Raw genomic sequence first — 26,313 nt, 5'->3', positions numbered from 1 at the left:
CCAGGTCTTGCTAGAGGCCTTGGTGTCAGGTACTGTTTTTCCCAAATTCTTTTTCTGTCACTTTTCTTTGATAGCTACAATCAAATTTCATGGCCCTTCCATTTTCAAAGCCCACACTTCCTCTGTTTTGTTTGTCTGAGAAATGCCTCTAAGTTATTGGAAAAGTAGAGAAGTCTTGAGTTTGCTGAGAAATGAAACATGCCACCAGCTAGCTCTACCTACTTCCTGCATATCTCTTTTGAATCTGTGCTCAAGTGTTTCTCCCTCCCATTCTTCTCCTCATTTGTTTCTCCTCCTGTCACCCAATTCCCATCTGGGTCAATTGCCAAGGAAATAGTCTTCCTGATCTTCCAGACCACAATTTTATATTTAAAAAATAGTTTACACAATGTAAAAATAAGTCATAATTTCTACCAAGAGAAAAAAGAAATTTTCTACTAAATTTTCAACTAAATTTCAACGAATAGTAAAAGCTTTATTAACTTGTCAATCAATTAATGTATCCTATCTAAACCTGTAAATAACTGTTCTTCATCTAAAATTTGCCTCTTCTGTACATAGGGACTTTTCATTTTTGAAATTCCCATTCCTGCCTCCAACTCAGATATTCAATTCCTGAAAATATCTCCATGGCAGTCAGTATTTTACTGTTCCCTAATAGTCTATCTGATCATAAGAGGCAATGTGATATGAAGGAAAGGATATAGGGTTTGGAATCAGAGAGCCTGACTTTCAATTCTACTTTCCCTATTTACCTCCTGTGTGACTTCTGTCAAGTCACTATACTTTTTTGGACCTTATCTGGAAACTGAGGACATTGGACTTGGTGAGCTCTAAGGTTTCTTCCAGCTTTAAATCTAACTTTATAATTCATGAAGTCAGATAACTGGTATTAACATAGTAATAAACTATAGGCCATAGTCATAAACCAAGGAGTAATGTAGCCTGATGTTGACTTTTTGCTTGTTAGATCATATTAACAAGCAATCATGTCAAGAATAAATATATTTGTTCATCCCAAAACTATTGAAATATGTACAAGGCAACATGCCAGGTGCTACAGACTGGGAATCACAAACAAGATTTAGGAAGGCCTTCGTCATTTTCTCCAAATGTTTCAAAGGTTGTCATGTGGAAAAGGCATTAGCTACTTTGTGTAGTTTTAGGACAGAAGTAGAATGAGTGGGTAGAAGCGATAAGGAGACTTATTAACTGAACTCAGCTCTATAGGATTTAGAGTGAACGAGCTGCCTTATTAAGTAGAGAGCTCTCTTTTACTGGAAGGATGCACGCAAAGGGTAGATGATCATTTACTGGGAATATTATCGAGAAATCCCTTCATTGGGTAGGAAATGGGACCAGGTGACCTCAAAAGGTTTTTCAACTTTAAGGTCCTAAGAGCGTGATATGACCTAGTCTTTCTCTTGCTTCGCCCCACTGACCAGCTTCCTTCCTAAAAGGAAACTTCAGACTAAAACATTAATCAAGTAGCTTAATCAAAGGTTGCAAAGAAATAGTGAAGAAAGTGGATGGAACATGGGGGTAGATGCCAGAAAACTGATGTCATTAGTTGTGGAAAAATGGGAACCCTAACCAAGAGATTAAATATGTTGACAGCATCCAGTGGTTAGCTAAGCCCAGTGCTCTCAGAGCCCTTTCTCTGGAGGTAAGAAACCAGAAACAAGCTCTAATGGTACAATTCAGGTAGGAAGGGCAAGCCCAGACTGACCACACCTTTCATTATTGCTCATCACTAGGGGCACACACTGTGCATGAACAGTGGAACACTGCAAGCCATGAACATGAGCCTACAGATACCAGTGAGCACCCACACACCACAACGAGATCATAAGGAGAGGAGATCAAAGACCAGATACTGTAAGCAGATAGTCTACAACCTCTAAAATTCTTCAGATCTATTCCCCATTATACACTCTACAAATTCACCAAATGCTCTCTCCTTACCAAGTAAAAACTGATCTCTGCTTACCACCCACCTTCCTTGCCAACAGCAACTTTTCTTCTATCTGGACCCCTCCTAAATAGCTCAGTAGAAATTCATACCCCATCAGTTATTGTTTCTTCACCAGTAATCTCAGTGACAAGTTAACTTCCTGTCTGTCCTGTGCTCCCTTATGTTTCTCAGCCCTATATTGCCACAAACCCACCAAAAGTTGATGGCAAGAACTACACATAATACACAGAATTAACCAACTGGGAACAAATGCTAGGAACAGAGATACAATATTTTAAACTCATTACCACCTTTGAAATGTTTCTACCCATCATGAAAAATGTCTGTGTGATCTTCAGTCACCTGAGTCCATGCCATGGGAGATGTGTTGGTGACAGTTTCAGGACACTAGGTTCAAAAGCAGGATTTTAAACTGCTACAAACTACCTGTTGCATCTCCTTTCTAACCCTGTAAACCATTTTGGAGCTATGCCATTGTGCTCAGTAGTCTTCAGAATACATGGCTCAGGGCAGCTCCATAGGTGCATTTGTGGAAAATGAAAAGATGGGCTAATAAATGGGGCAGCAGAAGGCATGAATTTACCTGTTTATCAGCTTATGCAGAGATTCATGTGATAAAGGTGCAACATGTGTGGAACAGGCTATAAGAAGCCTCTTGGATAGGAAGTTGGGCTTTTGACCAATATGGTCCCTTCTAACTCTGAGATTCTATACTTCCACATTGTTGAAGTAGGCATGTACACCATTGACTCATACATGTGGACAAAGGTCAGAATTTTAAGGTACTAAAAAATCCTCCCCTCCCATTGGATTTCTCAAAATTGGTTTAGTTAATAAACAAAAGAAAAGCAATCTCTTCTGCAGGATATATTATTTTCTTACCTTTGTATAACACTCTAAGACACAAAGCTCCTTTCAACCAAAAATATCATAAAATATGAACTAGGAAAAAGTCACCTAATGTGTCTGGGCCTTACTTTTCCTCATCTGTAAAATGCTAGAGTTGGATTCAGATGATTAAAAAGCCACCCCAGTTCTAGATTCTTGATCCTAAGTAGCACAAGTAATATTGTCCCTGCTTTAAAGATGGGGACATCAAGACTCAGAGAAATTTAATGACTTGTGAAGGATTTCCCCAGATACTAGGTGTCAGAGAGTCATTTCAAATACAGGCCTTTTGACTCTAGGACCAAAATATGTTTTTAAAAATCTTTTTTTTTTGAGAAATTAATATTGGATAAGCAGAAATCTTATTAATTTTTTCCTACTCTATGTTGGATAAGATTCTTGGAACAGAAATAGTTTCTGTAAGTACAGATGGATGTTTTAAATTGTAGGTGTTAATGAAATTAACATAAATCCAAATTGGATTTTTATTGTTGCTCTGTATCTTAATATCACTATAAGTTTCTCAGAACCTTAAGATGGTTCATGCAATTTAGAAATCTGTTTCTCAAATTGGTACTTTTATAAAATTCTCCTAATTGGTCCCTCAGCATTGGCCATATTTTGCATCTTATATACTTTATATACTTCTAACTGAAAAAAATTACTATTTTAGGCATCTAACATTGGATGGATTTTCCTTTTTTTCTGGGATTTGGAGGGTGAGGTGGGGGTGAAGCAAAGAATAGTTTTGCCTTCCAGCATATCCAAATTTCTAGGGCCAATAAGTTAATGAGCTTCTCGCTAGGCTTAGGCAATTCCACCCCAGTAGTGTCGCTGATGTGCTCAATAGCACACTTCCCCCTTTGGTGCTTTCTGCTGTATTTTCAGGTTAATTTCTGCAGTTTCTGTTGGAGCTGACTTTCTAGGGGAAGAGAGTCAGTGCAGCCTAGTGGAGAGGAAAGACATAAGCATTTGCATCTCTAGAATGTGTGTATTGACAAATGGCAGTCAGCTATTGACATTCCTGTCCCTGGATGATACTTCAATTGGCTTATCTTTGCTGGTCAAATGCCTTAATTGTTCTGGCCTTTAATTCAGTCAAAGTTGGAGCTTGAGCGGAGGAGAAAGAGAAGGAGGAAGGCTCGTAGAACATCAAGCTTGAGCTGGGAAGCTGCTGGCAACGATCAGCCTGTCATAATGTTATGATTTGTTCATTTTTATACCATTTATTAGCCTTTACTTGTTGTGCCATTTGGCCTCTGGGGCAGATAAAGTGCTGTCTAATTTGGTGGGTTTGCTTCTGTCAGAGTGACCTCAACAGAGAAGGTGTTAACTGTAGTGACAAGGAATCAATAGCTGTCCTTGTCATGAGGAACGTGAGTAGTTGGGCCTTTCATCTGGAGGATTAGAGGTCTAATTGGATTGAGAATAGGGAGGGTGGGCTGTTGGGTAACCCTGTCAGCTGGGTGAAGCTGTCAAATGTCAGCCTTATTCATACTGAAGGGAAGGAGGGAGAGTTAGGCTTTAGAATCCAGGAGGCAGGCAGGCAAATGAAAAGCTCTTTTTATAAAGTAATGGATGGTGAAGTAAAATAGATGAACATATGCTATCTCTTATTTTAAAATTAGACATCCCTTTGGATAATGAATCTCTGCAACTTTAATGATATTTTCATACCCTGTTATGTGAGGAAGCACATATTACACATCCAAGATGATTCTTAATGTCCTCTTTTTCAGCAAATAAACTGGTCAAAGGAGATTAAAAATGGGAAATGGCAACCTATGGTTGGTTTATTTGGGAGCAAGGGGGTCTTAAATGATTGCATTGTTATTAGACAGTGGCAAGCAATTTTTTAATAATTAGTTATTAATGAAGTAGATGGGTTTTTGTTGTTGTTAGGAGCATCAACTAACCCAGATGGAATATTTTATAATTCTGGATAGATATTTGGCAACCTTTTTTTTTTTTTTTTTGGACTGCTATGTGGAAGTCAGGTTCTTTTTTTAAATAAGACGTTTTCAAATTAACAGGAAATAAGCCAATGGATGAAAAATGATAGAGTTAAATAAGTTCTTTATTTTATTTAAAAAAAATAATGCCCAAGAGACTTAATCTTTTAACATATTGGAATAAATAAAAGGATTAGATTTTAAATGCCAAGCACCAGTGGTATACAATTTCTTATTCCTTTCCTGTTTGAGACAATCTCTTCTCTAACCCTACATGCATTTCTTGTAACATGCCCCCGGGACTGGGGTATGGGTGGGATGAAGGAAATTAAATTGCCCTCTAACTGCAATACGCTTAAAACTATCTCTTTGAGACCAAGTAAAGTACTTTAAATTTAAGTAAATCCTTGTAAGGGTAATATGAACAAACTTAATCTTGATAAATGTTGAATACAAAAGCAGAATTTGTAGCACAGACACATATGCTCTGCATACAAATCTAATTTAAAGGACTGTTGTTCTCTAAAAGCATTTATAAATTTCTTCGAATGCACTGAGCATATATTAGCTTCTGGGAGCAGTTATGAGTATCCTGGTTAGTTACAAGCAATAATAAGGTTTACAGTTTGTCACATAAACAAACATATATAGAATCCCACAAAAACCTGGCAAAAAGGCAAGCTGATGGTAATAAATGGGAACCAAATAGTTCTTGAGTTTGGGAATATACATTCAACTCTTCTCTGTAATTGACTCCTCCATATTTATAGAATATAATTTCAACCAATTTGAAATGATTCAAAGGAGTTCTACAACAGAATAGAATGTAAGTACAAATAGAGAAGAACAGAAACTATTAATGTGTTATTAACAATGTAAACTAATGAGAATAGCTACAGGATCATATAATCATAGATTTAGATCCAGAAGAGACCCTCAAGACTATTGAGTCTAACCCCTCCCCCCCATTATAAATAAGGAAACTGAGGCTGAGAAAAGTTACCATTATGTGACCTGCCCCTAGTCATACAGCTAGTATCTGAAGCGGGATTCAAATTCAGGTCTTTCCAAATCCAAATCCAGCTCTCTCTACACAGTGCTACCTAACTCACTATATGTTTTAAGCTACAGTTTGCCCAAGTGAAATCACTTCACTTATTTTTAAAAGGTTATAAAAAAGATGCAGCATCATATTATTAGGTTTGGAGTCAGAAAGACTGATTCAAAGCCTTAGTAAAGTCACTTAACTTCTATGTGATTCATCTCCCAAAGAATTATCTCTTATAAAGCGTTATGAGTATGGTGATGGGCTTTGAGGGTGGTGATCTATTTTTATGAGGGGAGTTCCCACACTGGGAGTTTTATACACTGAAACAAAAATCACAAATCCTTTTTAGTATTCATGCATAAAAGTTGTATTTTTTTTTAATTTCAGAATTGCTATTTGAGAATGTGGAAACTTCCTCATAAATTAATCATGTTGTTGCTCTTATTAGAAGCTATTAATCTTGATGAATAAATGGTTTTATGATTACTAGAGATTACCAAAATTAATAAAAATTGTGGGATATTATTCCCACTCCTTCCTAAGCTAATTCATCTAGAGAAAATGGTAGAGGGGAAGACCACTTGATGACCTAGGAAGACCTTTCAAAGGGTGTGTGTGTGTGTGTGTGTGTGTGTGTGTGTGTGTGTGTGTGTGTGTGTGTGTGTGTGTGTGTGTGTGTGTGTGTGTATGTGTGTTTGGGGGAAAGGGAATGGCAGGTTATTTCCTGTGAGCAGATAAGAATATTGGGTCCTTCCTTAACCACCCTCTAAAATGATTTCTCCCTTTTCTAATCCCTCCCCCCTGCAACCACACCTCCTGCTGAAATTGCTGTTAAAAATCTCCAGTGACCTCATCACCAAATCCAATGGTCTTTCCTCAACCATTATTCTCATGGATCACTGTAGCTGTAGAAACTGTTGCCCCTCTGCTCCCTGAAATTCTCTTTCCCTTTGGCTGGCTGTCCGGTCTGTATCAGCTGGCTGGTGATTCTGGTTGAGGGACATATCATTTCAAGATCATTCTTCTGGGTCACAAATAGCATAGTGTGGATGGGCAAGTTGTGTTAGACACTTAATCTCTATAAGCAACTGTTTCTGCATTTCCCAAATGAAGGTATTGGACTAAATAATTTCAAAGGACTCTCCCATCTCCAAATCTGTGGTCCTGTGACTTCTACTATCTTGTAAATGTTGTTTCTAGAACTTTCTTAATATTTTTGATGGTCTTCTTGGATGATCATCTAGCCTTCTTACATTCAGTAGAACATATCCACCAGAATATATTCCCCCAAATGTAGTAGTAGATTGTATAAATCCAAGGGAGTCCCCAGGTGTTTTCTCTTTTGACTTTCTATTGTATTCTGCCAAATCACTCCTCCTCAGAGGGAAGTTGTTGAGGGAAGGACTTTGGTATTTTTTTTCTTTGATGTATCTGTGGCTGTTCTGTGATTGACAAAAGACCTTGAGTTCGAGACACAGAAAAGTACTAAAGGGGCACAGGCTGTATTGAATCTGTAACCCAAGATCACTGGCATGGCTAGGCAACTTCTGGGTCATTCACTTTTTTTCAAGTTATATCTATGCAGCCATCTTGTATTAAATAGTACTTTTAAGTTTACAAAGCCCTTTCTATATATCTCATTTGATCCTCAAAGCAACTTTGTGAAGTAGGTGCTGCTATTGCCCCCATTTTACTGATATCTATGTCAGACATTCAAGGATCTCTAACAAATCTATGGAAAAATCATAAGGGCAATGTGAAGAGAGCATATAATCCCCTTTTTTCCCTTAGAAAATCCCCACAGAAGCTAAATCTTTGGCTAGCTCATGGCTGAGTTTTGAATGGGATCAGGATAGCTTTTCATTGGGTAATGGCCCTTTAGGGCTTGTACACACATCTGAGCTAGTTAAGATTACCCTGGGAGTGGGTCAAACTGTCGATGTAGCAAGTAGAACAGAATAGTTTGTTGGCTCCATATAAAAGCAAGGCAAAAGAGATAAGCCACAAATCTCAAAAATGAGAGAAAACTGCCAATTCTAGATATTTCAGAATTTTGAGTTGTTTGTGATGATCAGTGAGGAGGAGCATGGGCAACAGTGTGGTCTCCTAAGTTACTGAACAAGATGACAAAGAGTCCTCTCTGTGCCTTGTATAAAAATTGGGGGGGGGGGGGCGGGGTTAAGCCATAGCAGGATATACTTGAGATATATTATTTTAATATCCATAAAAGTAGTCTTCTAAATCAATCATGGCAGTAAATAGGAGCTGCAGCCCCAAGTGGAGTAATAAGTAGGGTTTCTGCAGACATTGGTCCTGAAGAGACCATCTCTTTTCTTTTCCTCCATCCTTGCCCTCTCATTTGACTGGGACAAGGGAGGCAATGTTATATTCAATTCAACAAGCACTTATTAAGCACCTTCTTCCTAGTGTTGGCACTGTGCTAGGGACTGGGGTTACAAAACCAGTCCCTGCCCTCACAGAGTTCACATCCTCTTGGAGGGAAACAACACGTACATGAACACAAATAAATATAAAACAGATGCAAAGTAAATACAAAGTAATTGTCAAGGGGAGTACTGACAGCTGGAGAGGTCAGAATATGCCTTGTATAGGAAGTAGCACTTGGACTGAGCCCCTTGAATGGACCCAAGGATTCTAGGAGACAGAGGGGAGAAGGGAGAGCATTCTGGCATGTGGGGCAGCCAGAGAAAAGGCAAGAGATGGAATATTGTATTTGTGTACAGTGTGACTAGAACATAGAATATGTTCTATCAGTGAAATCAACCTAGAGAGATAGGTCGGAGCCAGATTGTAATGTGCTATAAAAGCCAATGTAACATGAGATGTTCTGGTCTCCATACACCTGCCATGCCATTCGGTGTGCGGTCAGGTTGTGAGTCCCCTTGAGGATGTTAAGACACTATTTTTAATACCAGCCAAAGCTAACATTTCCTTGAGTAGCATAAATTCAAAATCTCTGCCTTGGTCCAAACAGATTCTGGCAGGAAGTTCACATGTTGGCTATGCCTATACATACCTTGTGAAATGGTCAGTTACCACAAATGTATGACACGTTTTTACTTTCTTCTTCCAGCCATAAAATGGCAATGTAAACAAGTTCTAAACGTTTTCTAGTGCTTATGTTCTCCATATGCATGCATGTAACATCTGTAATTAGTACTTTTTTTGCATGCATTGAACAGAAGTCTCTCACTTCTTTGTGGTATCTGTGGCTATCTTTGGCCAGTAAAATCTATTTTTCCTGTTTTTAGAGTCCTTTCGTGAACTAAATATCCAGAATCATCATCTAGAGTTTTAAGGGCTGTAGAAAGATGTGCCTTGGGTAGTTCTGACGGCTTCCTGTGACCACATGTGTGATAAATGACAGTCTGGTATGGTTTTTGGTTGCTCAAGGTTGCTTCCACCATAGTACTGACACTCAAGTGCCTTCAAGGAATTGGCACTTGATTCTTTTAGCAGGTTAAGTGACTTTCCCAGGGCCACACAGTTAGTATCTGTGATCAGATTTGAATTCAAATGCAGGCCCAGCACTATACTTGCCTAAGAAACAAAGTAAGGCATCTTGAACCCTTGGTATGGAATATTGATTCACTTTGGTTCTTTTTTGTTTGTGATCAGTCAGTAAACATTTATTAAATCCCTACTATGTGCTACACATTTTGCTAGGAATACAAACAATCCCTGCCCTCCACGAACTCAATCTAATAGGCAACACATAAAAAACCCCCTAAAAACTAAAAAACAAGAGATTGTGGTACCAGTGTGGAAGCATGATGAAGACCTAAGGTAGGCAGCTGAGAAATTATGAGATGGCTGCCTCAGGTCCCTTCCTTAAATAGAGGATCTGGGAGGAGCTCTTAGATATCCAACCTCTTTCCTCTCCAATCAGAGGGAGGGAAGGGCCCCAGAGGCAAGGGATACTGAAGAGGTCTGAGTTTTGGAACTGATATAATTTTAGAGAAAGATGAGTTCCATAGTCAATATACTTATATCTTTCCATCCTTCATTCTCATCACTGTTGATGTTCTTTGGCCACAATGCAGGTCCTACTCTTGCATATTGAGAACAAACGTTCTGTTGCTGAGCTTCTGTCTCAATCACTCCTTGTCTACCAGGGGATGCCCAAAGTCAGATTTCTCTGACTCCAATTCAAAGGTTGAAAGGGCAAGTCTTGGCTGCCATCCATTTTTGCTAACTATCTCTGTCTTCCTGCATGCTTCTACTCATGCTTCATGGATAATTCAAGCTGGCTGGTTTGAACTGAGTTAAACTCTGCTGCTTGCAAAATTCTGACAGTATCCTGAATAGAGTGGAATTTATTCCAGTTAAAGCTGATGTTCTCCTTATTTTCCTTGGCCATAGGCATAGAAGAACAACAATGCCCGTTGCCTTATACACAAGAAATAGCTTCAGGAAATTCCAAAGTTACTTCAATATATCCCACATATGGATGGTTTTTTATCACCTTACCCTTTTGAGGTCAAAACCTTCAAGAGACGATATAGATATTTATTTTCTTCAGGTATCTCTCATAGAATGACTACAACATGATGGTCATTTGTGCCCTATTGTCTAGGACAACAGTGCAGCCTCCATCTCAACTTTTATAGTCACTTCCATGCAAGGTTGCTATGAGTCCTAATGGAAATACTCCATTAGGAATTGTTGGTAAGTTCATGGTCATCATTTTTCAAGTTCTTGAGCAACCTCCTTCCCTGACCAACCTCCTTTTTCCTAAAGTTGGACCTGCAATTAATCTTCAACATTTGTACCACCAAAATCCTCTTCTCTTCTCAGATGAATGTAGCCCCTGTAACGATTGTAACTAGAGGACTGTCTGCTTTTGGGAGTTTCTTTTGTTGATGGTGTTCATGTGCCATTCCAATTTGACCTCCACTCCCTTGCTTCATTATCTTCCCTCCTGTTTGTCCCTCCTGTTTCTGTGATTTGCTTCAAATGACTCAGTACCTGCAAGGTTGTTCCTTTGTTTAGTTTCCTTGTACCATGCATACGGAAATGTTCATGTTGTGGTTGGAGTTGAGTATTTGTTATATGAGATCTTATGAGTCATTGTGCACACACTTAAATGATTTCACTGATATAACAGCCACAGAGATCCTTTTAAATCATACCAGCCCCATAGTCCTATGGCTGACTGGGTCATTCTAGTCAAGTCTATCTAACCTTAGATAGGGAACCACTCTTCTTAGTAGTAGTATGGATAGTGGATAGCTACCTAGGACAAAAATTAGGATGATCACTTTTCTCTTTACTAAATATTTTTCCCCAGATTTAATCCCTATCACTTTTATTGTTTGCCAAGGGACATAAAATAATTCAAGTTCATATAATTCATTTTAAGTACCTAAGTCCAGAGTTTCATTTCCTTTCACCCTGCCAGTGGCTTTCTATCAAACAGGCATCTTGTCACAGTTAAGGGCCTGCATGACCTGTCACAGTGCTATTGAGTGCCCAGTCTAATCCTCTGGGGAGTCTTGCTTGGGGAGGAGGACTAAGGATCTTCCCTGAAAATGTTTTTAGACTAGCTTTGTCTGTGTATCTTACTGGGTTTTTGTTTATGCTCTATATCTGGGAGGGCCTTCTCTGTGCTTCTCAAGAGACCTAACCCCAAAGGGAGGTATTTATGGCTACAGTGAGACCTTCTCAAGGCCATGCAGCTCTCTAAGTTGGAAAAACTTGTCTACCCTGGAAATCTAGGTGGTAGTAGAGGAAACCTCTTTGATCCATGGAGGATGTATACTCAGCATCACTTATACTCTTTTCTAGAAAAGGACTTTCCATAACATTCCACATTTTCAAACCAGATTAGGTCCTCAATCACTTGTTTTATCCTCTCTCTGCTCAGATCCTTCCTTTCTAGCAGTATAGAGGGTGAGCAAAGATCTGTCATTAAGATTTAGGAAAACATTCATTAGGGATTGGGCTACAGCGCAAGCTGGGGACAGAAGGCTAAACTGGTGGATTATCACCTCTGTTGTGTCTGTCTGTCTGTCTGTGTCTGTGTCTGTGTCTGTGCGTCTGTGTCTGTGTTGGGGGTGGAGTTCCCATTAAAATATTCTATGTGGGCAAGGGCACACAGGGACACTCTAGAAAAGGCCTGGTAGCCTCCAATGGGTTCTGGATTTATAAAACCTGCTTATTGGCCCCAAGGATTCATTATCAACTTTGACAGTTTGAAAAACCCCACAGGACCACAGTGCTTCCTGATTCTATACTAATGTTAGGTCTTGGGTCCCACAGGTTTTAGGGACAAGGTGTAGTCAGGACTGGCAAAGCCAAGTACACAGAAAAGAAGAGGCCACAAAGTTATTAGAAACCAGATTAGTGAACAGAAAACAAGAGATATCAAGGGGCAGGGCAAGGTGAGTGGGACATCAGAGCACTGGGCATCATAATAATCAGTGCCCAAGAGAAACAAGAACTAAAGAAGCAATCTATGGGAGAACAGAAAATTGGCACCAAGAGTGAAGAAGGAAAGGGATCTGGTGCTCTTCGTGCCAATCCACCCTGCTGAGAGCTGAGTGTGAGGAAACCCAGCCTGGAGGCAGACAGGTGAAGAATACTGAAAATGCCTGGCTCCATTTCCCACTCCACTGGGGTGGGCAGCAGAGTTCTGGGGCAAAAACATTTCCTTGACTGTCTCTAGAGGGCACGTACATTGATATGATGGTAAAAGTTAACAACAGGCTCTACAGATAGGAAAAAAATGTGTACAAGACACATTAACATTTTCTGCAGCATTTTCTTAAATCAAGACAATCAATAAAACGATAAATGAAGCTCTAATTTGTAACACTTGAGGATTTCCAAGGTGTAAAATGTATACACTGAAAATTTGACAATCAGTTCTGGAAAGCAAGTTGCCTCTACCATACCCAGGAATGTGGAAAACTGAGATTTATAAGATAAAGCATACAACTCTGTCAATATTTATGTTTTTTATAAAAATAAAACTTTATTAAAATAACAGCATAATTTTGCTTCCCTAGGCAGCTTGGTGGCACAGTGGAGAAAGCACTGAGTTTGAAATGAAAAAAGAACTGAATTTGAATTCCACCTCAGGCATTTACTAGCTGTGGGGCATTGGGCAAGCCCCTTAAGCTCTTTTAGCCTCAGTTTCCTCATTTGCAAAATGACAATGATAAAAACGTCTATCTCAGGGTTATTATTAGAATCAAATGAAATATATAAAGGACTTTGCGAAGCTTAAAGCACTACGTAAACAGTAGCTTATTAATAATAATAACATATGTGATATATATGCTAAATAATAATTATTCATAAATAATGTATTACTGTATAGTAATGTATATGCTAAAAGTAAAAAAGTTAAAGAAATATTATAGGGGTTGAAGCCAAGATGGCGGAGTAGAAAGACACACATATGCTAGCTTCAAACCCACAGCCCAAAAAATATCTGTAAAGAAGAACTCCCAACAAATTCTGGAGCAGCAGAAGCCACACAACAACAGAGTGGAGGAGATTTCTGTTCCAAAGAGCCCTGAAAACCTTATGCAAAAGGTCCATCACGCACCAAACCCGGAGCCCAGCCCTGCCTTGGCCACGCGGCACTGAGAGGAGCAGATCCAAGCAGGCTTCAGGGACAGAATCTCCAGAGGCCACGCAGGTCCTTCCACCCACAGGTGACAAGGGTCGGTGAGAGGGTCTCTTTGGCTGGTCGAGAGGGGGGTGGGGTGTCCCCATAACTCAGGCCCCCTCAGGAGGCAGCAGCGGGACGTGGCAGCAGACAGGGGCTGCCCAAGCAGGCAGGAGCCTGGATCCATTGTTGAAGGTCTCTGCATAAACCCCCTGAGGGAACTGAGCCCCATGCGGTGGCCCTGCCCCCACCTGAGCACTTGAACTCAATCTCACACTGAATAGCAGCCCTGCCCCCGCCCAAAGCCCTGAGGCTTCAGAGCAGCATTTGAATCTCAGACTCCAAGTGCTGGCTGGGCAGATCTGGAGGCAAGTTGGGTGTGGGAAGAAAACTCAGAAGTCAAGTCACTGGCTGGGAAAATGCCCAGAAAAGGGAAAAAAAATAAGACTATAGAAGGTTACTTTGTTGGGGAACAGATATTTCCTCCCTTCCTTTCTGATGAGGAAGAACAATGCTTACCATCAGGGAAAGACACAGAAGTCAAGGCTTCTGTATCCCACACATCCAAAATAAATATACCGTGGGCTCAGGCCATGGAAGAGCTCAAAAAGGATTTTGAAAACCAAATAAGAGAGGTGGAGGAAAAACTGGGAAGAGAAATGAGAGAGATGAAAGAAAAGCATGAAAAGCAGGTCAACACCTTGCTAAAGGAGACCCAAAAAATGCTGAAGAAAATAACACCTTGAAAAATAGGCTAACTCAATTGGCAAAAGAGGTTCAAAAAGCCAATGAGGAGAAGAATGCTTTAAAAAGCAGAATTAGCCAAACTGAAAAGGAGGTTCAAAAGCTCACTGAAGAAAATAGTTCTTTCAAAATTAGAATGGAATAGATGGAGGCTAATGACTTTATGAGAAACCAAGAAATCACAAAACAAAACCAAAAGAATGAAAAAATGGAAGATAATGTGAAATATCTCATTGGACAAACAACTGACCTGGAAAATAGATCCAGGAGAGACAATTTAAAAACTATGGGACTACCTGAAAGCCATGATCAAAAAAAGAGCCTAGACATCAACTTTCATGAAATTATCAAGGAAAACTGCCCTGAGATTCTAGAACCAGAGGGCAAAATAAGTATTCAAGGAATCCACTGATCACCTGCTGAAAGAGATCCAAAAAGAGAAACTCCTAGGAACGTTGTGGCCAAATTCCAGAGTTCCCTGGTCAAGGAGAAAATATTGCAAGCAGCTAGAAAGAAACAATTCAAGAATTATGGAAATACAATCAGGATAACACAAGATCTAGCAGCTTCTACATTAAGGGATCGAAGGGTGTGGAATATCATATTCCAGAAGTCAAAGGAACTAGGACTAAAACCAAGAATCACCTACCCACCAAAACTGAGTATAATACTTCAGGGGAAAAATTGGTCTTTCAATGAAATAGAGGACTTTCAAGCATTCTTGATGAAAAGACCAGAGCTGAAAAGAAAATTTGACTTTCAAACACAAGAATGAAAAGAAACATGAAAAGGTGAACAGCAAAGAGAAGTCATAAGGGACTTATTAAAGTTGAACTGTTTACATTCCTACATGGAAAGACAATATTTGTAACTCTTGAAACTATTCAGTATCTGGGTACTGGGTGGGATTACACACACACACATGCACACACACAGAGAGACAGAGAGCACAGAGTGAATTGAATAGGATGGGATCATATCTTAAAAAAATGAAACTAAGCAGTGAGAGAGAAATATATCGGGAGGAGAAAGGGAGAAATGGAATGGGGCAAATTATCTCTCATAAAAGAGGCAAGTAAAAGACTTTTTAGTGGAGGGAAAAAGAAGGGAGGTGAGAGAAAAACATGAAGTTTACTCTCATCACATTCCACTAAAGGAATAAAATGCACACTCCTTTTGGTATGAAAATGTATCTTACAATACAGGAAAGTGGGGGAGAAGGGGATAAGCAGGGTGGGGGGGAGGATGGAAGGGAGGGCAATGAGAGGAGGGAGCAATTTGAAGTCAACACTCTTGGGGAGGGACAGGATCAAAAGAGAGAATAGAAGCAATAGGTGGCAGGATAGGATGGAGGAAAATATAGTTAGTCTTACATAACACGACTATTAGGGAAGTCATTTGCAAAACTACACATATTTGGCCTATATTGAATTGCTTGCCTTCCAAAGGGAATGGGTGGGGAGGGAGGGATGAAGAGAAGTTGGAACTCAAAGTATTAGGAACAAGTGTCGAGTACTGTTCTTGCTACTAGGAAATAAGAAATACAGGTAAAGGGGTATAGAAAGTTATCTGGCCCTACAGGACAAAAGAGAAGATGGGGACAAGGGAAGGGAGGGATGATAGAAGAGAGGGCAGATTGGTGATAGGGGCAATTAGAGTGCTCAGTGTTTTGGGGTGGGGGGAGGGGACAAATGGGGAGAAAATTTGGAACCCAAAATTTTGTGAAAATGAATGTTAAAAGTTAAATAAATTAATTAAATTTTTTTAAAACAAGAAATATTATAGGATAGGGTCAGGGACTGGACATGTGATATCATGGAAACTCCCTTTACAATGCAGTTGGGTACCCTCTCTGCCAACTCTAGTCTTAGAAAGCTGCCTAAAGCGCTGAAAGGTTAAGAATCACACAGCCATCATATGTCAAAGGTGATTCTTGAGTGCGGGTCTTCCGGCCTTCTAGGCTTGCTCTCTAGCCTCCATATCATACTTCCTTTCTAAAGAAATAGTATACCTATGTCTAAGTCACATAGCTTTCTCACTGTCACAGTGGATGCATAGGGGACCCTTATTCAGAATCTCAGAGTGGCTATCAGGAGCCATTCATAACTGATTGACTCAAGTTGTAGCCTTCAGAGACCTCTCTTGTTAGTTACTGAGGTTTTTTTAGTTACCTCACTGAGGTTTCCCAGTAGACTGTCTCAAGAAGCTTCCTCAGGATGTACAAATAAACCCCACTCTCCTAGGAAGTCACTGACTAAGGTTTCCCTCAAGCAACAGAACATAATAGACATTACACCAAGAAGAGAAAGAACAGGTAGCAAATTGTTGACAGGGAAGAAACCAACTGACAAGTGGTACAACTGACAAGGGGTACAACTATTGCTGGTGCCATTCACTCTGATTTTCCTGTTGCTGTCAGTAAAACCTCTAAATTCAGACTTGAAGGTTGCCTAGCCATCGTATTTCTATGTCTCACTTCTCCTGCTTCTGCCTTTATATGATGTCAAAGACTTTACCTATCTGTTTGAAGTTTCAAAAAAGTATTCATTGTCCTCCTAATCTCCCTTTTATCTTCAGCACTCCCTGATCCCGTTCCTTAATTTGTTTTTTAACATCTCTTTTGTTTTTACAATATGTTCCTTTTTTGTCTTTATTTTTTTGTAGTACATTCATTTTTAATATCTACCTCATTCCTTCCTTCAGTGAGCCCTACCTTTTAACAAATATTTAAAATGAAAGAGAAAAAAATCAATTCAATAGAATCAACCGTGACTGACAACAAACACAATATTCTATGTCCATATTTCCCCATCTCTGCAATGAAAGAAGGGAGGGGTGGATATTCTCCACTTTTCTCCAGTGTTTTTCAGAATGATGAGATCAATTAACAGCTCTGCCAACAGACCGTTTATTAGTGTGCTTATTTTTCCACAACTCCTCCAACATATTAAGTGTTTCCATCTTTTGTCATCGTTGCCACTTTGCTGGATGTGATCCTATATTTGTTTTTGCACAGATCAAAATATCTGTTATGCTAGATTTTCTAAAGCTGCACCCTTATGTGAATAAATCTTTGTGACTGTCATTTTGTGCATTTTTACTTAAGTCCTCAATGGCTACAGCAACCACACTTTAGCAATCCTTCCTTTGAAGGTCCTTTATTAGTGCTCAACCACTTTTAAAATTATGTTTTTCTTCCTGAGACACTGCTTATTTCTTTTTCAGAACATTTAAGATTATTTGAACAGAACAGAACTTTTAAAAGACAAGTAGTCCCTATATTTGTGGGTACCAACAAAAGAGAGAGGATTTCTTTTTTGGGAAGATCTTTATTTCATAATTAACAAAGGGAATATATTAAGGTATTTTCCATGCCGTGAGAGATAGAATAGGAATATTATAAAAAGTTATAAATCCCATGGTAATAGAAATGTCCTTTGGTATGCCAAATAGGCATTTTCTATTCAATTAGCAATCAGCAATCTTTCTTTTACAGATAAATGAATTCCTTAGTAACAAAGCTATGTTGGCAAGCCCAGCCTCTTCATCATCTTCATTTGCAATAGTCATATCTTGATTTAATTTCAATCCCTGTTGTTTGATTTGGGGCATGGACTCTCTTATTATCCCTTAGCTTATTAACTTTATGATATGTACATACAGTGGGCAGAAATGTAGAATTTAAACTAAAGGAAAGTCATACTGTAATAATAGAAAGAAGATTTACCTTGGAGTCAAAGGATCTGGATTTTCTTGTCCTAGATCCACTACTTTCTAGCTGTGTCATCTTAACAAATCACCTAATATTTCTGGGTCTCAGTTCCTTCACCCATAAGTGGGGATGATAACAGGCCTTGCTTTACTTCAGAGGGTTCTTTTCTGAGGATTAAATGAACCCCATACCTAAAACAAACACTACGGGAACTATAAAGCTATCTGCCACCTCTGTGTTATACCTCCGTGGATAGCCTAATTTTGATAGGGGACTCCCAGAGACCCAGTGCCTTATTCCACAATAAAGAATTTCTGGTAGTGAAATTTCAAGCATAACACCTGGCCAGTGGGGTAGATTTTTTTTTGGGGGGGGGGGGGGAAGTGGGATTATATTGTTTCTCAACAATGTAAGCAATCTGTCTCCTCCTATTTAGTCAGTCTAGTGCAGTTGGTCTCCCTTCATTTCTTAATTTGAATGAGATATTTAAAATAACTTTGCTTTTTTAATTAAAAAAAAGAAGAAAAGAAAAAGAGCCCCTCTCCTCATGGACTTTAAATGCTTTGAAAAAAGGTTTTACTTTTATGAACAGACATGTAAGGAATTCAGTAATGTCCTGCCATGAAATGTTGAATTCATCCAATATGTCTCCCTCCATTTGGTACAGAGGGAGAAAACTTGCAGAGGTAAAATGTTGCATATACTGTCAGATGCTGTCAGTATGACAGTTGCCTTTGCCTAAATGTTTTTCTTAATTACAGGGGTAGGGCTCAATGGAAAGTTTTTTGTTGTCTTTACAAGAAGAGCTATAATATAATAAATGAGATAATATTTGTAAAGTGATTAGCATAGTGCTTAGCACAAAGACACTATGCAAATGCTTATTCCTGTCCTAATATAAAAACAAAAAGCACTTAAAAAAGGAAGTTTTTAAAAAGAAATGAGACATTCAGAGTGATTTCAGTAGCAAGGCTTCTATGGAACTGCTTCAAGGCTTGGCTACCACTGATCAATCAATACTCTGTCTGTTTGACCCTAGTTTTGAAGTAAACTAAAATTTCCTGCTGCATGGTGTGGTGGATAGAACTCCAGAGTCTGGAATCAGCAAGACTTGAGTTCAAATCTGCCCTCAGACACTTACTAGCTATGTGACCCTGGGAAAGTCACTTAACTCTCAGTTTCCTCATATGTAAAATGAGTTGGAGAAGAAACTGACAAACCACTCCAATATCTTTGTCAAAAAAAAAAATCCAAAAAACAAATGGGTTCAGGAAGAGTCCAACATGACTGAACAACAAAAATTTCCTGAAGATTTTGCTTAAAAACCTCAACAAAGGTACTATTTCTTTGGAATACAAGCTATACAGAACATATAACACAACTTTGATGAGTTTGGCTGACAAATATAAGTAATGTAATTGGCATCCAAACTTAACTTCTTTATTTACTGTCATATAGCTATATGTATTTGTAGAGAGAGGGATAATGTAGGCCATCATCCAGGTACTATTTATCAAGCACCTACTATGTGTAAGTCAGTATAGTTCTTATCAGTGGACTTGTAATCATTTAAGGTATTGTCGGACCACCTGAACCTACCACCAGTCTGCAAATTATACACGGGTAATTTAACAGTAATATAATTGGGTCTTAGAAAAACTAATTTATTTTTTGAGGCATCTCAAACTCACCTTGTCCAAAACAGGACTCATTATCTTTACTCCTAAACATCTCTTAAGTTTCCTTTTATTGTTGAGGATACCACCCATTGGCCTTGTCATCTAGATTCATACCCTTGGTTTCATTATCAGTGCCTCACTTGCACTCACCCCACATCCAATATGTTGTCAATTCTTTTTCTTTAAATTTTTATCATCTCTACTGTCTCTGTATTTGTCATGTTTTCTCATTCATACAGTCACCACTTTGCGCTTCTGGTTTGTTTCCCTACCTGAAGTGTCTCTCAACTCCAACCCATTCTTGAATCAGCTGCCAAAGTGATTTTTCTAAAATTAAGGTCTGATCCTGTCACCCTAACATCCCCCACACACAACTGTCCAACAATAAACCAGAGACTTGCTGTTACCTCTAGGATCAAATATAAAATTTATATTTGACATTTAAAATTTATCATAATGGCCCTTTCCTATCTTTCCAGTCTTCTTACATTTTACTCACTTCTAATTCTCTCTGGTCCAGTGACACCAGCCTTCTCATTGTTCATCACACAAGATACTCCATCTCTCATCCTTTTCACTCACTGTACCCCATGCATCCCTCCTCAAGGCTTTCTGATCTTCTTCAATACTCTGCCCAAATCCCACTGTATATATCTTGTATATAGTCATTTTCATGTTGCTTATACTCTTAGAACGTGAAAACCTTGAGTTCAAGGATAGTGTTTTTGCCTTTCTTTGTATTGCTAGGATGAAATGCTTGTTGACAGACTGATTTCTGTCACTGTTCCCCTAGTGTCTGTATTAATTTCATGTCTCTTTCCTACCAATATTCACCAAAGATATGGTCTTTATTCTCCTGTCAGTATCAGCTCTTGAACTCCTCCCACTTCACTACAGTGTTTTGTTTTTACTCAGTCTTGTAGACAAATTAAAATATCTGTCTGAACTCAAGATGTTTAATCATTCCAATTCACAGTTATTGCCAGAGGTTCGGACTTGGGGGTAGAATTGGTACATTCTATTTTCTATGGTAATTAGGACTTTAGAACCCCTACTATATCATCTGCCTGTTACATGATACTTAAAAAAAAAAGCAATCCTCAATGAGGGACTCTTTCTCTGTTCTATATAATTCTGATGTTATTGAAAGTCAGTGGTCTGAAGAAGTTTAATGCTTTTGTGGAGATATTTTGATATTTGCTCTACTAGTAAGAAAGTAACATCTTATTTATTTAGCTCTGATCTAATTAATTTTATTCCTTACAAATATATTCTTTTCTCTACTTAACCTCCAGTAAGGAGGCTTAATTATTATTGGATCAAAGTGGCTTACTTGTTTCTCTAGTAGGGCAAATGCCATGACTGGCATTTGCCTTTGAATCAATGTGTTTTATGATTGTTTGGTTTTTTTTTTACAGCTCTTTTGATTCTTAGACACAGATAGGACAGCAAAGAGGATTTCCTAAGGGACCTGTTCCCTTGGGTTTCTAGAGAACACATCCCTCTTTGAGGATTTCTGGTTTTTTTTAAAAAAGTATTGTTGGACGAGCAGACTATAAAATAGATCTTCTAATATTCTTACTTACCAGGGAGGGGGAGAGTTTGTTAATTTCATTCCAGTTTATATCCCCACCTCTACAGATCTGCCCTTTGTCTCGAGTCCTTTGTCTCTTGATATTCAAACACCATCTGTGTTCTACCAACACTGAAAACTTAATATTTTCCTTAATATTTTCATATTAAAGACGAAAGCAACCTATAACCACACAAAAGGATGCCTTCCAAAATCACCTTTGACAGAGAGGGAAAAAAGGGAGTTGGCAGAATTTGGATCTTACATCCAAAAAAAACAAGAAACTGCTTTTCATGGGATATTTGGGTGTATTCTCTCACTAGTGTTAATGATGAATACAGTTGGTAGGATAACCATGAATATAATTTAATGTATGAGCCAATACCTGATGTATAGAGGATGAAGAAACAGAAAAATTCTACAAAACTTGACAAACTTGTCTCTTAGTTACCTCAACACAAAGAAAAAGGAAGCAATGTTACAAAGAACTAGTTCATCAAGAATAAATCATGCCAGACTGGCTCCTTTCCCCACTAGATCATAAGCTCCTTAAGGGCAGAGACGTTATTTTTCATGATGGATATTTGTATCCCCATCTTAGAACAGTGGCTGCCACAAAGTAGGAGCTTAATGTTTATTGGCTATTTACTGACTGACAACCTACAAATCATTATATCACAGCAGGTCAAGAATGCTGAATTTTTTGTAGTTGGGGTTCCTGGGTGTAAATCTCATTCAAATCCTTACAATCTGTGTGACTTTGGTCAAGTCATTGACTCTCTCTAGCCTCAGTTTCCATATCTTTAAAATGAAGATGTTGAACTCTATGAACTCTAATATCACTTCCAATTCAAAATCCTAGAATCCAATGATTCCTCCATCTGCTCTGGGTACTTCCCAGGGTTGTTTTTTGTTTGTTTGTTTTTGCCACTGTTCCTCAGTCAACAATTTAGTCTCTACTACTTGGTCCAGTTGTTGCAGCGTTGTCTCGGATACAATGTTGCTACCCTCTTCTGGCTTCTGCAAGTATCTGAGTGAACATCCAATCTCCTAGTCTGTGACTCTAGCATAAATATATGGACGAAATTGAACTAAATGAGCAACAAATTATTATCATCAAATATAATTTACAGCCAAGTTAATCTGACATAGTTAATAATGTAGATGTAATTGCCATTATTATGCATGATCATCCAGCATAGGCAATAGCTGTTCTTTATTTTTACACAATCAAGCCATGTTTTTGAGGTTGTTTTTTTTGTTTTGTTTTTGGCGTTTTTTTTTACAATTTTTCTTTGCCCAGCTTGTTAGTTTTCAGTACCTATGAATGGTGTCAGCATCAACAATTTCCCCCAATATCTTGTATAGTTTAAACATCTTCATACATTGTAACATTACTCTCTGTTATCTACTGCCTGAGGCTTGCAAGTTGAGGACTCCAGGGCTATCAGATCAAAGTACACCAGGCCCAGAGGTGTGCTGGAGTCAGCTCATGCTGATTCAGAGCTGATTGTTAAATTTTCAGTGTGAGCACTTACACTTTGGAAATCAGCAACCACCACAAATCAAGGCTTGATTTATTGTTTTCTTGCTTGTTTAGACAATAAATAATGACAGAGAAAATGTTAGTCATGCAGATTAAATCTGAAAGTGTGTTGATAGTTTTAAAGAGCCAGTTGTTAAATATTAACCAGAATACCCTGGACTAGCCCCCTGAAAGGAAGAAAAAGGGACTTCACTAATGGAAGAAGAGTACAGAAATGGAAGGCTGGGGTCACCAAAAACAACTCTGACTACTTCAGAATTTTACCTAAAGCCAATCCTCTTGACCTTATGCTATGTGATTTCATCGCTCATAAGGCAGATTAAAGGATAGGAGATTATGAATTAGAAGATTTTGACATTAGAGATAATACAGTTCAACCTCCTTTTTTAAATAAAGAAACTAAGGCCAAAGGAGCAAAAATCAGAGCCAGAATTTGAACCTAAGGCTTCTAACTTCAAATCCAATGATATTTTCATCCATTATATCATGCCATGGTGCCTATGATAATTATGGATACTATTTTAATATCCTAGTTATCAATAACAACAATTATTACCTGCATACTATATATAGAGCATGTGCTAAAAATATTAAGTGATGTGAGACACAATCAGAATTTATAATCTAGCTAGGAAGAAGGATATCATGTTGCCAAATTCTGCATTTGGCACAGGGAGACAGGAAAACATCATGGCTAAACAACAATAAATCTGAAAAAAAATATTAAAGAATTTTAGGGAATTATCAGCTCAATATGAACACTTCCCATCCTTCCATCCACTCATTAGACAACCACTTACCACAAGAGAGAGTTGAAGCAAAAGAGCAACCTGTAAGCTGTCTCTTCTTTCTGCTCAGTTCTACTGAGTCATTGGTTTCCCCAGCTCAGCAGCCAATGAGGGGAAGTCTTTCTCATCTCAAAGGGTCTATTTTCTTGGGGTCCTTTAGTGCTGAGTCAAATAGGTGGTGTTTGAGCAAGGTATTTTCTGCTACCTCTACTTCCAATTTTGTACTTAGGATCTTTGAGTCTAATAATTAGTTGAATGGATTGAGAGTGAAAATGGAATGTTGCCTGATTTACACTAGGTGAGCTAACAAGAAAATTGTGGAGGCTTTTATCTATAATGTCAGGTACTATGGGGCCATCTGAGCTCAGATGGATACTTTATTTTGGGAAATATTACTGGGAAAAGAGGGGGAAACTTTTTTGGCTGGTTTTAGAAGTAATAGCAAAACTAAATTAAAAAGAAAAGAGACAGGAAATATTTAGAGGAAATATGCCAAGTGTTATGGACATAAATCTTCCCAGGGAGTTTTGTTTCTTAAATTATCTGGCAAATGCCAGAAGAATGGCTTTGGGTTATTTTCTCAAGTGGAGGGATCAAAGGCCTTATGAAGGTGCTTTCTTTTTTCTCCCTTGGGAAGTCACAAGTGAAATGATAACTCAGATTCCATAGGAAAGGACAAAGAAACTCCCAATACACAAAAATTTTAACAGGGATAAAGGCTTTACTTATGAACATAGCTATGTATAAATATACCTGTGTATATGTATGTATATGTATCATATATATGTATATATTTTTTCCAAAGCAACTGATTTCAAATTGATTTCCAAACCATTGATTCATTTATGGTCCTCAAATTGAGGAAGGATAGCACTTATCATTCCGAAATACTGAGAAGCAAAACCATATTGATATAGATGTAAGAAAAGGTATATATATGTCCTCTTTAGAGGATCTAGAGAAGTAAACAAGAATTTCAGTGGTTGTATTTGACAGTGTCAGAGGTAGTCTGTATGGTACCAAATTTGCGAATCCATCAATATTTTGAAGAAGTTAATTAAACAAGACTGTCCCTATCACTAACTTTCTTATTACCACCCAGTCTTGAGTTGAGTTTCCTGATACGGATTCTCTCTTAATTAACTTTCCTGATCTCTAAGGCTGGCAATTTACTACAGATGGTAACCTGGAAATAAGACAATTTTAACAATGACAAAATCTGCCCTGTAGGATGGTTGTAAACCTTCAACTTCTATAATAATGTACTATTATTCTTGTTATTAAAGTTGGCTTTGTCTCACTAAAAAAAAAAGAAAGAAAAATGTATACAAACTACAAAAAGTGTATAGAAACTACAAAAGCCAAACATTAGAGAAACCGCTGCAAAAGTCAGAGTTCTGTTGGAGCTACCACAACATGACAGCTGCAGTCTTCAAGTATCTGAAAGGCTGTTAACTGGAAGAGAAACTAAGCTTGTTCTGCTTAGCCCCGAAGAGGTCAGAATTAGGATCAATGGGTACAAGTTGCAATGAGGCAAGTTTAGATTTGATTGCAGGGGGGAAAAAGACTTCTTATAAGTGTGCCTTTGAAGGTAGTGGTTTCTACCTCCCTGGAGCTTTTCAAGCAATGACTAGGATGACTGCTCAATGGTATATGCTAGACATATTTTTCTGCCAACTTTTGATTGGTGAGGACAGCCAATAAAGCTGCTTCTGACTAAAATTCTGTCATTTTATGAGATAGTAGATTTCAGTATTGGTCAGAGCACGCTAGATGTCGAAAGGTATCTGAAAGGGTAATTCCAAAGGACTTTTCTATTTCCATAGTTTCAAAAAGTTTTGCAGCTCTCTCTAGAAAGTGATAGCTTTTATTTAAAAGAGCATTTACTCCTGGAAGGTGTTCTCAGGGTAGAATTTTTTTTTACATCAGAATAAGGTGTTTTTTTCTTGTTTCATTCTTTTTATCATTTCCAAATAGATTAGGGCAGGGGTTCTCAACATTTTTGTGTCTTGGCCCCATTTGACAGTCTGGTGAAGGCTATGAACCCCTTTGGAATTTAAGAATTTTTATTGTTATCATTATTAATTTGTTTTCAGTTTTCTACAATCTCTTCCCTAAGTCTTAGATTTTTCTCCCCCTCCCTCCCCAAGATGGCATGCTGTCTTATATGGGTTCTACACATAACATTCTCCTTAACACATTTTCACATTAGTCATGTTGCATAGAAGAATTAAAATGAATGGAAGAAACCATGAGAAAAACCCAAATAAAACAAAACATAACACAAGAGAAAATATTCTGCTTCATTCTGCATTCCAATTCCATAGTCCTTTCTGTGGATGTGGATGGCATTTTGCCTCGAGTCCTTTGGGAATGTTTTAGGTCCTTGCATTGCTGTGAAGGGCTAAGTCTACCAGAAAAATTTCTCACACACTGTGGTTGTTACTGTGTACAATGATATCCAATTTAAGAATATTTCGAAGGACTAAGCTGTGTCAATTAAAGCATTGTAATTTTTATCTATAAAGAAAATAGAGGCAGTAGGATGAAAGATTTTATTTCAAAGTGAAATTATCAGTTGGCATGCGTGATCCTTCTAGTGTTCAATGGACAAAATAAAACACACAGAATTACAAATCAGTGTTGTTGAAATCAGGAAGAACATTTTTCCTATCTAAGTTCAGGGACCCCCTGAATCCTATCCACAGATCACAGGTAAAGCATCATTTTACACTTGCATGCAAAAATCTGATTGTGTTATTGATGTTT

At 38.3% G+C, this 26,313-nt stretch overlaps 1 protein-coding gene across 5 annotated transcripts in view; it reads left to right on the top strand.

Moving 5' to 3' along the window:
* Window positions 1-26,313, top strand: part of INVS (inversin) — a 244,110-nt gene that overhangs the window by 94,203 nt on the left and 123,594 nt on the right. The window contains exon 1 of one of the 5 annotated variants that reach the window (XM_072604540.1): window positions 1,810-1,878. The exons of the other annotated variants lie outside the window; for them this stretch is intronic. The gene's annotated coding sequence lies outside the window, so the exon portion shown is untranslated. Of the gene's footprint in view, window positions 1-1,809; window positions 1,879-26,313 lie in introns of those variants that run through there. 5 annotated transcript variants of the gene reach the window in all.

This window comes from Notamacropus eugenii, chromosome 1, assembly GCF_028372415.1.
Source record: "Notamacropus eugenii isolate mMacEug1 chromosome 1, mMacEug1.pri_v2, whole genome shotgun sequence".
Classification (NCBI taxonomy): domain Eukaryota; kingdom Metazoa; phylum Chordata; class Mammalia; order Diprotodontia; family Macropodidae; genus Notamacropus; species Notamacropus eugenii.
This window is presented reverse-complemented; position numbering and strand designations above follow the sequence as displayed.